This window comes from Danio rerio, chromosome 7 (assembly GCF_052040795.2).
Source record: "Danio rerio strain M-AB ecotype USA chromosome 7, GRCz13ab, whole genome shotgun sequence".
Lineage (NCBI taxonomy): Eukaryota > Metazoa > Chordata > Actinopteri > Cypriniformes > Danionidae > Danio > Danio rerio.
The window spans coordinates 14,349,123-14,362,970 of NC_141027.1; the positions used below are offsets into that span (position 1 = coordinate 14,349,123).

Below are 13,848 nucleotides of genomic sequence, written 5' to 3' on the forward strand. Positions count from 1 at the left end.
TGACAACAACAACAAAAAAAGATATTTAAAAAAAAATTTGAAAACCTGTAACCATTTTGGTTTCTCTACCAAATGGTTTACCATATTTTGACTGTTTTAAAAATGATGGTTAAAGCAATTAAAAAAGAATGACTGTTTTAAATAATGGTTTACAGCATTGTTGGTTTACAAAAAATTATAATCCTGTTGCACTACACTTGATTTTGGTTTTGTTGTAAAAATAAAACAAGAAACAAAAAAAAAACATGTTAAATGAGAATCTGAAATGTTTTGTGGCATACAAAAAATTAAAGATGATTTAGTTTTCAAAAGGTTTTGTTTTGATAGTTTTTAAATAAATTAGTCTTACACTTCATATTTTTAGATTTTTCATAGTATATGTATTAATTCTGGTACTTTTACCATAAACTGACATATGAGTTAAGAAATGCAATGCAAAAATAATTTTTCTTGGCACTTAAAGGGTTAAGCTAAAGCCCAATCCCAATTCTATTTTTGTACCCCTACCCCCTCCTCTTCCCTTTGGCCCTTAAAACAGAGTATGAAGGGGAAGGGCTTTAAAATTTACCCCTAAGAAATGGGACAGCACTACAGCACCTGCACATGTCCTCATATGTCATCGCGATCTCTTGCTTCATATGATATCAGATGATGGCGACTGCTGTAGTTATTCCAGTTGTGTTATTTTTTGGTATTTATGTTCTGGAAATAACTGAAGGCATATATCATGTTATCATAATGATCTAATGTGGCAACAAGATTGTTACTAGACTGCGCTTTTACGTACACAGTGGCCATATTCATCTATGTAAACACACCAAAAACAACATTAACATTATAGCAGACACTGTAAAAAGATCATTCCCTGCCACTAGACTTTTCTGACAAGATATTCGTGTGTCATCGAGTGTCAGAATGTTGTGGGACTGCTATACAGGAGTAATTATTTGTAATCATAGATCACGAAATTTAGCAGTTTTTATTTTAGCAGGTTTTTTTCAAGCATGACGGTAAAACACGAATGCGGTTATAAATATATATTATAACATTCTTGTTTGTTGTAAAAATTCGTAATAATGACAAAAATATTACTATTTGTGGATCTCCTTACTTGGGGGTGCAGCTATACTGTCGTTGTGGCTGGTGTATTCTGGGAAATGTTCTCCTTGGTTTCGAGTGTGGTCCTGAAAAATCTTCTTTCAAAGGGCTGTCTACCCCTTCCCCTTAGCCCTACGCCTTCAAGCTAAAGAAAATTGGAATACCCCTTCACAGGAACGCTTAAACCAAGGGGTAAGAGGAAGGGCTAAGGGGTAAAATTTAGATTGTGCCGAAGTTTAATTGTTTTCTTCAAAATATCTTCTATTGGAAGGAAGAAGCTTTATGGAAGCTCCTAAAGGTTTGGAATTACTTGAGGGAGAGTAAGTAGGAGATTTTTACTTTTAGGTGAACTATCCTTTTAAGGCCTGGTTTCATAGCCAAGGAAGACCAAGTCAGGATTGTCCATACTTCAGTTAGAACATTTAACCCATTTGTGCCCAAATTGTTCTAAATGGTTTCATGCATGTATCCTTGTTATAGTTTTGCTCAGTCGCTTGTCCCGACACCATTGTTTATGAACAAGGCAGTCAAATTGTCGTGTTTTCATTATGACAGTTTACACATGTTTTCCAATGCAAAAAAAAGTCTCAGATTTTGGTGACACGTCCTGAAAATGCTTAAGACAGCACTATATACCATTTGCACAGCCTATTTAAAACTATAGTAAAAATAGACATATCTGCATTTTGTTGGGGTATCTGAGTACAAGACACTGAATATGTATGTTTTACATTTTTACTGCATTTGCTCTTTGCAGATCTAAAGAATAAAATACACCCAAAAAGAATTAATACACCCTTATTTACAACAAACATAAACTCCCTTTGAAAAGAGCTTTGCACAACTGTTAACAGCTATAACTTAATCTATAACATACAGTACATTGGTCTGTAAATCATTCATGAAATTATTCAATTTAGAAAACATAGAAAACAAGGGAACAAAAGATTTAAAATGTTTAGTGTCCTATAATAGTCTCCAATATGAACAAGTTTTAGATTTTTTTTTTATTTAGATAATCGTATTTCAATATGTGGCAACTATAGTTGGCTCTTTAATGTAAAATTTGTATAAAAGGAGAACATTTGGCATTGTAACTCTAAACAACTGCTTTCAACAGATATTTTATTAGATACATCGACATCAACTAAAGTTTTGAAAATGCTATCCTAGTGTACCACTCCTTTTAAGACTAATTACTGATTCTTCTCAAGAAGATGTGGAATTAATCTTTAATACAAGCAAGACCTTGTATTACTTTGTGTTGGGAAAATGTTAATCCATTGGACTGTAGTTGAAAAACCTAATAACACGTTTGGCTCTTGAAAAGCCCACATAAGAAACAAATCAAGAGTTTTGGGATATCTGGGAGGTGTTTTTGAAAAATTGAGATATTGAAGAAGCTTTGAAAGTCTAAAGTTGGTGAATGTGAATTGGTGTTTGATTAGATTTCTTTTTTTTGTAATTATTTTTATTATTATTATTATTATTATTATTCCTCAAATCTGTCTGGGTAAGTTTTGGTTATTGGGGCTTGATTAGGGTTTTGATTTATTGTAAAACCTTCAATCGTTCGTTTTCTTTTAGGCTTAGTCCCTTTATTAATCTGGGGTTGTCACGGCGGAATGAACCACCAACTTATCCAGCATGTTTTACGCAGTGGATGCCCTTCCAGCTGCAACCCATCACCGGAAAACACCCATACACTCTCATTCACATTTATACACAATGGACAATTTAGCCTACCCAATTCACCTGTATCACATGTCTTTGGACTGTGGGCGACACCGGAGCACTCAAAGGAAACTCACCAAACACGGGGAAAATATGCAAACTCCAAACAGAAATGCCAACTGACCCAGCTAAGGGTCAGTATTGAGGGAACCTTAAATGGAAACCAATCCATTACTTTGACTGATTTTGCAGGTATATATGTTTGCCTTTGCATTATAATAAAAGCCAGTGAATAGTGTTCGTAAGAGTTTATTTGGACAGATAGACAGACGGATGAATGGATATATTGACGGATAGATAGATAGCTAGATACGTACGTAGGTAGGTAGGTAGATAGACAGACAGACAGGCAGAGTTTGTGTGCATTTGTTTATGAGCTTTCTCCCATTGTCATTCCTTCAACTGCCTGAACACTCATTTCTTCATGCACGGATAGCATCGTATTTTGGAGGATGCCAAAACATGCCCTGTACCGGCATCCTCCTGAACGCAGCAAAGCTCTGACGGGCATTAGCCGTGCCCTGGCAGCATTGTGCCCTGGAATGTGAGTGAACTGACCCAAACCTCCAATCGAGCACTCATTACTTATGGGTTGCCCAGCGGAAGAATCCGCACGAAGCACTGTCCTGCCTCATTGTGCCGTGTGTGGACCCACAAAGATTGTTTTTAATGTGCATCCACTGGAAGTGATGGCGAGTCTGCAGCATCAAAGCACAAGCAGATAATTGTGGGCATCTGATCTCTCCAAGGACATTCAGTGTTAATTGGGAGCTTCAAATGGGCAAAGCGAGGAGAGTGTTTTGTTGGTGGCGTACAAAGCGAGGGGGTAAACGCTGCTCAGGCCGCGAGGTGCATCTCGGCTCCTGACTGGGCGCCTTGTTCTCTGCTGCAGGACAGAGCTTGTGAAAAGACTCGTCCACCTCATTCATTCAAAGGCTGTTAGACTTGGCCATAATTTGAAACAATGGCCTTTGCTCGGGATGAACAGCGAAAAAAGAAAGAAATGATTTTGCCTCCTGATTACTAATTGTTTTCTTGTATTCATTCGTTGTTGCAAACCAACCGTGCAGATCTTGTTATACGCGTTTCCAGACTTTTTCAGGTCAGCTCTCTCTGAATTGTGGGGTGTTGCGTATAGGTTTGAAAAGGATTGCTGACTGGCATGATGCAATTGCTGTTACTAGCTTGACTGCCCCTGTTGCCACAAGATGGTGCCACAATGATGGCAGAGATGGGCACTAGCAGTTGCATTTATTCTGTTTTATTTGAAGTTATTTACCTGCTTTATCATGCACCACTGCTGTATGCAAAGTTGTTGTTTTTTTTTAAGAAGAACTCATAATAGGTGTTTGCACAAGCAATCTGCACTTAAATGCAATGTGGAAAATACTGACTTTTGTGGCATCCTTATATGGAAATTAATCCACAGTTCACATTTGCCTTGACTGATTTATTCGAGAAAGCATCCTCATTTCACAGCATTTTTAACTAGTGCCTAAAATCTGTAGCATCACAGGTAGGTTTATTTAGGTGTCTCTTGAAGAGGAATATATGTACATTGATATCTCATTGTGTTGAATACAGTTGACTCGGGGAAACTATACCATACACTTTATTTCAGTTGTATGTTTTTGCTGATTGTATTTATTATAGATTATCATGCATGAACATAATATACAAATAATATAATAAAATAAAAATACATAATATAAAAAATATGCAAATACAGAAATGGACTGCAAATAGCACAGCAAAAACGTGCCGGGAGACCCCAAAAAGTTTATAGATGGTCAGAGAAGCAAATAGTAAATTCATTCAATCTCTCAATAAACATGTGCATGAAAATAATCACAACGCATGCAAATACAGAAAGGTGCTGCAAAAAAGCTCAGACAACAACAAAAACGTGTTAGGGGACCCAAAGTTTTAAAGAATGTTTATTAGATTTATGGAGATGCAATCCCACTACAGAATCATCCTAATCCATCTAACATTATAAATTCATTTCAAACAGAGATATTAGGTCATCTGGTGAAATTGTATTCATATCAAAATATATAATGTAACGATGTTACATTTTTTTCAATATAATACACAGTCCTAATACACACACACACACACACACACACACACACACACATTTCTAACCATAATAGTTTTAATAACTCATTTCTAATAACTGATTAATTTTATCCTATATATAAAAATAATAAATACAAATAAATGAATAAATGTGTATGTGTGTGTGTGTGTGTGTGTGTATATATATATATATATATTACATATATATTAGTCAGAATTATTAGCCCCCCTGAATTATTCGGGGTGAATAATTAACCCCCCTGTTTATTTTTTCCCCAATTTCTGTTTAATTAAGGGAAGATTTTTTCAACACATTTCTAAACATAATAGTTTTAATAACTCATCTCTAATAGCTGATTTATTTTTATCTCTGCAATGATGACAGTAAATAATATTTGACTAGATATTTTTCAAGACACTTCTAGAGCTTAAAGTGACATTTAAAGACTTAACTAGGTTAATTAAGTTAATTAGGCTGGTTAGGGTAATTAGGCAAGTTATTGTATGATGATGGTTTGTTCTGTTGAATATTGAAAAGAACTAAAGCTTAAAGGGGCTAATAATTAAAAAAAATTAGTACTTAATATTTTAAAACCTTAAAATGGCGTTTTAAAAAATTAAAAACTGATTTTATTCTAGCCAAAATAAAACCAATAAGACTTTCTCCAGAAGAAAAAATATTATCAGACATACTGTGAAAATGTGTATATATTTATATATATATATATATATATATATATATATATATATATATATATATATATATATATATATATATATATATATATATATATATATATTTGGTGCTCCGCATATATAAGTACACCCCTCATGAATCTGAAAAATTCATATTTTTAATAGAAAGCTATGCAATATTATATTTGTGCATATGCAGTTGAAGTCTAAATTATTAGCCCCCCTTTTTTTTTTTTTTTTTTTTAATATTTCCCAAGTGATGTTTAACAGTGCAAAGGAATTTTCACAGTATGACTGATAATATTTTTTCTTCTGGAGAAAGTTTTGTTTTATTTCGGCTAGAATAAAAGAAGTTTTTAATTTTTGAAAAACCATTTTAAGGACAATTTTTTTTCGATAGTACAGAACAAATCATCATTATACAATAACTTGCCTAATTTCCCTAACCTGCCTAGTTAACCTAATTAACCTAGTTAAGCCTTTAAATGTCACTTTAAGCTGTATAGAAGTGTCTTGAAAAAACATATAGTCCAATATTATCCAATAGTATTTGTTATAGAAAAGTATTAAATAAAAATTAATAAAAAAAGTAAAAATCAAGAGAAGCAAAACATTTAAAAAAATTTTTTTAAATTTTGTAGTTTGTAATTTTTTTTTGCAATATTTTGCTTGAATTTAATTGTATTATCTTTCAATTTCTAAGTAATTTGTAGACTGAAAATTTTATTTTAATAAATAAATTTGTTTAATAGATCTGTTTTGTTTTAATGCACCAACATACATTGCCTATATTCAATGAGAAATGGATAAAAATATGGTGTAAAACAATTAGAGAGTTTAAGTTATGAATATTATTTCCAAAATAACTGCAAATCGACAGCAATGGTTTGACAAGAAAGCATAAAAGTTTGAGTACATTTTCCTTGTACAATTTGTTTTCGCATGAATTTCATGCTGCATGGTGGCACAGTGGGTAGTACGTTTGCCTCACAGCAAGAAGGTTGCTGGTTCGAGCTTCAGCTGGGTCAGTTTGCGTTTCTATGAGTTTGCATGTTCTCCCCGTGTTGGCTTTTTCCTCCTGGTGCTCCGGTTTTCCCCACAAGTTCAAAACATGTGCTATGTGAATAGGGTAGGCTAAATTGTTTGTAGTGTATGTGTGCGAATGAGTGTGTATGGGTATTTCCAGTATTGGGTTGCAACTGGAAGGGCATCCGTTGTGTAAAACATATGCTGGATAAGTTGGCGGTTCATTCCGCCGTGGCAACCCCAGATTAATAAAGGGACTAAGCCGAAAAGAAAATGAGTGAATAAATGAAATTCATGATACAAGTCAGTCTGAATCTCTGCCTTTAGAAGTTAGAGTTTTTTCACCCATCATTTACTTGCCTTTCACTCAAGCACGTATTTTGAAGAATGCAAGTTGCTGGCACAGTGACACCCATTGAATTCCATAGTAGGGCAAAATTTTTAAGGATGTCAATGAATACCTGCAACCAGCATTCTTCAAAATATATATTTTTATGGAAACTCGATAAAGGTTTAAAACCAAATGAGGGATGACCAATGATGAGGCAATGTTCATTTTTGAGTGTACTTTCCCTTAAAAGATCTGCACACAAAAACATATAATAGAAAATATCTGACATAACAACATTTAGCAAATTACATATCTGGAGCAGTTCTGCAGTTTATGTAAGTTCATTTATTAACACTTGCACTAAAAAAAAAAAAATTTTCAAGTGGAAAAATATTTTTTTTTTAGTTAAAACGAGCTGAAACAAATCTTGAGTTTTTAAGGGAACAACTTTATTGTTTTATGTCAAATCCACTTGATTTTGTAAAAACTAAGTTGCCTTAATTTCTTTTAATTTCTTTGTCGTCTCAAGGTTGCGTCCCAAGTGTGTAACCCAGCATTTTTATAGTATATAATTTTATTAAGACCTATATGGGTATCTTGTGTCCTTACAAGTTTGAAAATCAGAACCATAACAATTGTTTTCATAGCCCGTATATTTTTTTCAAAACAAACCAAAAATAGCATAGAAACATAGCGTACCCCATACCTGGGTGGCACTAACTGACCTCCTTGGGGGTCTCCAGAGTCTCAAACACCCCCCCCCCCCCCCCCCAATCCGTTTCATTGCAGACCCTCTTTCAATGGGCTAAACTTTACTCAATGCAACACAGGAAGAAGAGGACGAAAAGAAAAAAAACAGTCAACAAATCACAACGTCCCTATGCATGTGAAAAGAGCCACAGCAGTGTGCGCTTGCTCTCACAACGGCCCGAGCGCATTAAGATTCTGCGTTAGTCCTGCACCGGCTTCTGGGCCCTGAAAGACCCTGCTGAATCTCTGGATGAGTGTGGTGGTCTGACAGACAATGACTCCACTGTGTGACTTCCTCTTTCTTAACTTCCCTCTTTTGACAAGTAAAAACTCCCTCGCCACGCACACACAAAATTAATCTGCCCTAAATGGATGAACTTTTCAGGTTTCCTCTTGCTCGTCGTCGCCATCTCGCATTTTGAATGAGTTATGAAGCAAGCTTAAATGAATGGAAATAAAGGACACTTTTTTCAAACCTTTTACATAATATATATTCTCGAGAGATGCCAAGACTGTAGATTATTCGAAGTAAATGTCTTCGTTAACACGCTGTCTCTCATATCTGATCGCGTTTGTACTCATGGTGTAGAGTTTTATCATTTTGTTTTTCTGGTCATCCTCTAACTGGCACTTGATTTCGCACTAACGAGTAGTTTTCATCATTTTTTGCGCTATACAGACACAAGAAAGAAGTCTGTGACGAGTTTGTTATGAGTCGATAGAAAGTCGGAAACATACGTTTTGATACTGTAGCCTATATGTTACACATCGGAGTCCAACTCGGTCTTGGAGGGCCAGTGATCTGGAGGGTTTAGCTCCAACCACAATCAAACACACCTGAGCCAGCCACTCAAGCTTTTAGATATACTAGAAACTTTCAGGCAGGTGTGTAAAGCAAGTTGAAGCTAAACTCAGCAGGACACCGACCCAGGACTGAGTTTGGAGACCCCTGGTTTACTTGCATGAACTTGAACTGAAACTAGATTTAGTTTTTGTTTAAATCCTTTATATGCTTTTCTTTTTGTTTTTATTATTAAATATACGTGCACACACGACATGATTACATCATAACTTTTTAATTTTAGAAATACGAATTTAATATTTTGGTTAACCCTAAAATACACGTATAGGCTACACAATACCACTATGATCACAATAATATTTATTAATCATCATCTAGTAAAAAGGCTAATAAGATTTTATTTAATATAAAATGTATAGGCTACACAACATTGCTACTACCACTACTGCTTATTGTTATTATAGTTATAGCATTATCATCATCATCAAGTATAAAGGCTAATTAATTGTTCTATTTGTATAAAAACGTAACCAATACCGCTACTTTTACCACTACTACTATTACTACTACTACTACTACTACTAATAATAATAATAGATTATTACTACTATTATTATTATTATTATTATTATTATTATTATTGTGTAATAAAACTATACAATACATGCATAAGCATAATACAACAACAGTCTACTACTACTAACCTATTATAAATACTATTACTACAATTACTGCTACTACTAATTCAAATTGGTTGTTGTTGTTGTTGTTGTTATAACATGTTTAAGTTCAGAGATTAGAGTAAAATCTCGTATCTAGAACGACTTCAAATATGTCTATAGGTTATGGATAAAAAGATTTTCAGTTGGACAGAATGTCTGCTTCTTTTGTCCCTGCGGATTCAGTCTCAAGGTACGACAGATTTTTCTGAAGCGATAATGAGACATTATATGACCTGTATTGAAGCTTTAGTAATTTTAAGTGGATATGCTCATAATGCACTGTCAAATTTAGTAGAAATGTGACAATAATGAAGACTTAACAATGTTGTATTCGAATTCAAAAGCTTTAGTAATCATAACAGCTAATAATATTGACAGCCTAATGATTCTATAATTAAAATCGAAATGCATAAACGTATTTTTAAACGCACCTTTATATTTGTTTCGTTCATTCAAAACACTTTGAGATTATATAGAAATTTCAGATTAATATTGACTGTTCATTGGATAGATTTAAGGCATTAATTTCTCCATATTTTGTTTTCTTAGGAATGGAACATGCTTCAACGAAATATGCGTGTAAGCTTAAGCTACATTTCTGATCTCATGTGTGAAACAAAGGCTCACAGACTATAACACAAGTGTGCAATTAACTAGAGGCCCATTTGGCAGTGCGCCAAATTAGGGGAATATTTGCATCACGAACAGTGGAGATTTTCAATGAGAACGAAAGATGTGTTTTCATCTCTAATAAACAGCTTAGTAGTTCATCTTAGTGAAAAGCACAGTACTGCATTAAAGCGTTTACTTTAATACTTTATAATAATAATTCTAATAATATTTAATGAACAGATACCAATCTAGGCCTATGTGTTAAACACTGCGCACATCTTACAAAAATAAAAATGAAACACTCGTAAAAGTCTTAGTAATTTAGTTCGGGCTGGATGTGATTTTTAAAGACGCAATTTAATATGTGCTTAATAGATCAATAGATATTTGTTGCGTTCAGTCAAGTTACAGTCAGTTCAGTCATGCTCGATTTTCCCCTTGTGATTTGCTTATTTCATCTAATCTTACACGTTAATCCCTCTATTAAAATAGCATCAAACGATGAACGATGCTTGTATGGTAATATATTTCAGAGTGATCTATAATGTTTATTAGGCACATTCCCCTCTTTATTTCTGATAACCAAGTCTGGTTTGTGTCCATTTATAGTTGGACACTTCGGATATATTCTCTCTACATGCATGATCTAATCAATTACATAATTGTTTGTTAAAACTTATGGATGTTGTCGCCAATAAAAAGACATATATGTGTGCATTTTCATTAACGGCATATGCATTCATCTTGACGGGCTTTTGTACTGGAGCTCTTAGTGTTGGATACGCGCCAAATGTGGCACCTTCCTCTTGCCAAGTGTTACATTAGCTGTAATTATGTGTAAAGGGTCTGTTCTGTGTGCTGAACACTGCACCACAAGCACTAAAAGCCAAGTCAAAATGGAATTACAACAGCAGACCTCATGAACCGCAAAGCTGCATGTATTTATATAGGCCTTGCTTTCGTCAATACCTCTCCCTTTCTCCTCTAAGATGTTAAAGTTATTGGACAATAAGCCATTAACGCGTTGTTAACGCCCTCTTTTAATAGTGGAACCGCATATTTTCAGCTCATGTTATAATAATTCTAGTTAATTTTAATGCAATGTGTGCATTCGTGTTAATAAATAGCTCTTTAAGTCTTTTTTTCTGTTTGTTTTGTTGCATAATTTCCATCTCTGCTAAATATTTTTTTAATTATGTAGGCTATTATAGTATATGTTTTAAATTCATATAAGAGAACGGATGCTGACGTCCACCACTACCCTACCCGATTAGTAGCACCGAGACTAAAAGGCCTGTTTATTCTCGCGATACAGCGAGGTGCAACGTGACATCACACACAATTAGCCTATGCATAAATTAACTCGCGATAATTAATGTTGTTGATGCCTTGATGTTCACACAGTTTAATATCCACTCAGCTGCGTACACCAACGCACGTCCCCTAGATGGAGGCGTAGATCATTGTGGGGTAGGCTGTTAATACTTTATTGATCATTTAGGGTTTATTTTCATTGTTAGTTCTTCATAATAGCATGCAAGCATCTATTTCAGGGTGAATTCAAGTGCTTGTTCAATGCCTTGTTCAAATGATTCGGCGGGTTTGTGGGTGCTATTGTTGGTATTCCAGCCAAAAGATGTCGCCTTTTTCCTTTAGTTCTACAGAATAGGCAGCTCGCGTGGGGCGCGCGCGCTTGACGGGCAAAAAAAAAAGGGGGCGAAAAAAATCGAGCTCTCCCATCCTCAATGTCTCATTATTATTGGAAAGCCATTAATAAACATTTATGTAACATTTAAATCCAACATGTCCGGGCTTTTTAATCGATGCATTATCAGCAAACAATGAAAAGTACAGTAGGTGCCCATCTGCCTCATTAGATATTCGCCATTCATCAAAGAGGCAGGGGCATTTTGTTAGAGTCCTGCGCACGCGCCTAATGCCTCTAACGTGCCAGTCAATGACAAAACCAGTCCTGAGCTTCAACTTGGCATTTAAGTTATTTTAAGTTGCTTTACCCTATTTCGTCCAAACAATAATAGTACATTAAATAATTCGATTTTCCGAAGGCAAGTGCTTATCGGATTTATGTGTGTACTGTTGTTGGGTGTATTTTTCCTGAAGTTCCTTATTGTAGCTATATAAATTGATACTCAAAAAGATGTGAACATCATTCACAATGATTTTTTAGGTTAACGAGGGAAATCTAGTCCCCAAATAAGAGTCCTAATGACAGGGTGAGGCGACATAGATGCCTGCGTCAAACTATAGAAAAACTGGACTCAAGCAGCCGGGGGGGGGTTTAAGATATATTAAATTACCATGATTGGGAATTTAGGCATGGTTCAAGCCTGTTGAAGAGGCTGGGGTGTCTGAAAGTGGTGCTATTCATCTCGGGAAAAGAGGGTCAGAAGGTCGGGGAAGTTCACAGGACCTGTTCCTATTCTTATGCTAACTTACAATACAGAGTCTAATGCTTACTGGTTTGGAAGATATAAATGATTGGACAATAATCCCGGCGCTCTTGGCTTTGCTGAGCCGCTCTGTTGCTAATTGCTGCTCGTCTGGCTGTTAATGAAAGACTGAGCTTTTTCCCATCCGCGAATCCTTCAGTGTTTTGGAGACCGCGAGTAAAGGAGAAAAGGTGTTGCAACACGTTTTCTGTATCTGTGACTGCGTTTTATTCGTGCTTTGTGTTTTTCAAACGTTGATATAAAATTCCAGCATTTTTAAATCTACGATTATTATAATTAACGTCAAGTGTGTCGTCCAATTTAAAACACGGACGCTTTACATTCGCTGCACAATTTGGTGTGTTAATCAGAATAATTTTCTATTTTATCACTACCAATCCCTATTTTTTACCTATTAGAAATTTCAAATGTAAAATGCATTAAATCTAAGCAAATACATTTGTACAAACTTATAGGCAAATCATGCTATTTCAACAACAACAAAAAAATGATAGTGTGGGTATGTCTCAATTTTGGTTCAGGAATTTCTTTATAGTAATGGTTTAAAACTGTGTTTTTGCAATAATTCCATATAAAAATGTGTCTTCATCTGAAAAGCGTTCTAACAATCTAAATAACTTTTTCCACTGTGAGGAACCTTTTGCGTCATTAAAAAGCCATTAAAGTTCAAGTTTTTTTTCACGGAACCATAGATGCTAAAAATACCCTTTATTTTTAATATTGTATTTTATTTTATTTCCCCTTAAAACCTGTATACCTCATATTACCTTATATTTTGAGAGACAGTGGTGCTCATTCGCTGGATTCTAATCGGTTAAATGTAAACTCCTCTTTTCTTTGTTAACTTTGACCATTATAACGAACAAAAAGAGTTTAGTTTTTTCCCTTTTACATCACAGCTAAAGATTAATTTCTCAGTGCTTTTTAAATAGGTAAACCCTCAGTGCCCCTTTGTACAATAGTTGCTATTTATCTGCTTATGACAAGCAGAAAATCCGAGCAGAATTAATGAATGAATACAAACGATCATACAGCGCCACGTGACTTAACACCTGCAGTTAGCGCGCGCACTTTGGTGGGCCAATTCCGGCATTTTTGCGTTCTCAAGCGTTCCATTTAATAAAGAACATTAGTTCCATTTATTATAGAACAGTAGTTCCATCTAATGTAAAAATAAAGAGGGAGATTCTGAGCAAGGATGTACATATGAATTCACACAACCGCGTCCTCTAATGTTATTTATTTATTATTATTATTATTTATTATTATTTTTGTAAATCGACGTTTAATTCAATTCACTAAGCTTTCGATGCGCCTTTAGTTTCATTGTTGTTCATTCATTAATCGCGCATCAGAACAGAAAATAAATCCGTTTTGCCACGATAGCCTGGATTATCTAGAGGCCTAAACCTTATTTACATCTGCATGCTTTCAACTAAATATGCTGTATTGTAAGTGGAATTGAGTCAAATGAATTATTAGTGGGGCACACGGGGCAAAATCGTGTCATCTCTTTCCCCTTAG

General features: G+C 34.8%; 1 long non-coding RNA gene across 1 annotated transcript in view; it reads left to right on the plus strand.

Annotated features, from left to right (window-relative positions):
- LOC141375317 (uncharacterized) overlaps window positions 1-13,848 on the plus strand; it is a 41,148-nt gene that overhangs the window by 22,173 nt on the left and 5,127 nt on the right. The window lies entirely within an intron of this gene.